Genomic DNA, 2357 nt, shown 5'->3' with positions numbered 1-2357 from the left:
AGGTGGATCTCACGGCTCCTGTGTTCGAGGCAGGATGGCAGGCCAGGGTGACCTTGTCCTGCTCCAAGGCCGCCCATGAGGGGCCCCCGGCTTCATACCGCCAGGTTGCGGCCAGGTCTCCAGCCAGGAGTCCGCTCTGCCATCTGCACTCCCAGCTCTGCTCGGCCGGTGCCTGCTGCGTGCCAGTGACCCAGCAGCATCTGTCCACCCGTAAGTGGCGGATGCCGCTCCTATGAACGGCCAGGAGCTTTCGGCACTTGGGGAGCCCCACTGCACCCCCCGGGCTTCCCTCTGACACTCCCGAGGAGGAGGAGGCAATAACAGGGCCCAGGCCCCGGGCAAGGGATGTGACTGACAGGCTGGGAAGCGCTGCGGGCACGAGGCAGTGAAACTTGAGTCCAGGGGAGGCGACGCATTCCTGTTTCCCAGACACCTGGGCCAGTCCGATTCCTGGATGGGACTGATTTACACACGATCCTATCATTTCACCAGGGGTCCCTGGCTCCTGCTCACCGTACAGGAAAGAATGAAATGCTAACTAACTGTTGGCTTTGTTTCCTACCCAAGCCGGAGAAGCTCCAGAAAGCATCCCAGGACACCTGGTCTGGAGGCGAGGTTACTGGTTTGAAAGAGATGGGGCATCTCATACTTTCCCATTTGGTCCTTCAAAGGAGCAGGATAGGTGGTTGCTGGGGCCCTGAGGATCCACGGCCTGCAGAAGGCAGATCCTGATGTCAGTTCCCACGGGTCCTTGTAACAGGGCCCATGTCGCCACTGGCTCCAGCTGCGGTGGCTTGCTGGGACACCCTGGAGGGCACATGTGACTCATGAGCCCCCCCACTCACAGAGCCCTGTAATGTGGCCACTCTAAGGAAGGAGGGAGAAACTGACTCATAGCAGCTACACTGGCAACTGCAGGACGTGGGGGGAGGTCGCGGGGTGCAGGAGGGGAGGAGGAATTTTCCATCTGTTAAGGTCAAGGGCTTTGGGAGGCAACTGGGAGCTGCTGGTAGAGGCGGCCCCCTTCTTCCAAGGAAGCATGCTGCTGCACACAGGCCGGCCTCTGGACAGAGTTAGTATCCTGAATGTTCTCATTCCGGGTGTGCATCTCAGCATTCCAAGGAAGACACGGAGGAGATAACTTCCAGAGGACTTTCTGAACATTAGACCACAAAATAAAAGCCTGTCTCTTTATCCCCTAGGACACACTGTCCCGGAATTGCAATGAAGTGGTCAGCAGGAGGCCCTCTCACACATGCAGGCCGGACAGGTGCACCGTCTACCTAAGACAGAAAGACGACTGTGCCTGGGGTGCGAGGGGGCTTTAAGTCCGCTCGCTGCCTTGCCCCACATCTTGGTGAGGTCTGGCTGGCAGCAAAATCAGAAACAGCTGGTAGGAAGAGGCGCAGTGGGGGGTCTCTAGAGGGGAAGGACAATCTTCTGAATGTGAGTGGGAGAGGGGGTGAGGGGACAGGGCCACTTGATGGAACGAAGACAGAGGGATAAGCCCTGCAGGCCAGACTAGGGAAGGGAAGATGCCCTCATCCTGTAATGGAGCTCAGGACGAGGAGACCGCCACCCGCCAGCCCGTCCTGTGGTCGCTTTGCCCCTCCTGCCTCACTGGCCGGGGGGCCTGCAGAGCGATGGAGAGCACGTGGTACTCGGGGCCAGGAAACACCGCTCTGCAGAAGCCGGGGACCCTGCGAGCCACGTGAAAAGTTGTAAATAGCTTTAGAGATGATGGGGAGGTCCGTCTGCCTTGACTTTCTCTGAACCAGGAAGAGCATATCCGAACCGAACACCTTCCGAGCGGACCGCAGCCCCCGGCAGTGGACAGCGGGTGGGGAGAGAGGGTGTCAACAACTCAGAGAGAACAAACTCTGTTCCTGCTCACCCTTCCCTTCTTACTTCTGTAGCTTTTGCCAGCCTGCTGGCAATTAGCTTTATGAGTTATAAGCACAGTACCTGGAAGCTGAAGACAATAATTAATGCCTGTCGGCTTTCCTGAAGGGTCCCTTCTGTTCGGTCTGAGTTATTGAGATTCAGGAAGCAAAGCTCCCATCACGTGGAAGGTTTATAGGAATAAGTGAAGGAACAATTTAATAAGGCAATAATAATGCTTCTAAATAATTTACCAGGCAAAGGGCAGCAGCCAATATCCCCTGTGCCCCATATATCCATTTTGCCGGTGGGCGGGAGAACGTGCCAGACAGATTCTGCACAAGACCGCGGTGGCCTTGCCGGGAAAGACCCACCTGAAGGGCTCTGCTGTGGTCCCTCTGCCCGGGACATGCTCCCGTGTCTGTGCCGAGCCTCCGGGACCTGGTCCTCCAACACCGGTTAGAGACCCAGACGGG

The sequence above is a fragment of the Pteropus vampyrus genome, unplaced genomic scaffold, assembly GCF_000151845.1.
Source record: "Pteropus vampyrus isolate Shadow unplaced genomic scaffold, Pvam_2.0 Scaffold72, whole genome shotgun sequence".
Lineage (NCBI taxonomy): Eukaryota > Metazoa > Chordata > Mammalia > Chiroptera > Pteropodidae > Pteropus > Pteropus vampyrus.
The sequence above is the reverse complement of the archived record's forward strand: the minus strand, read 5'-3'. Positions refer to the sequence as shown.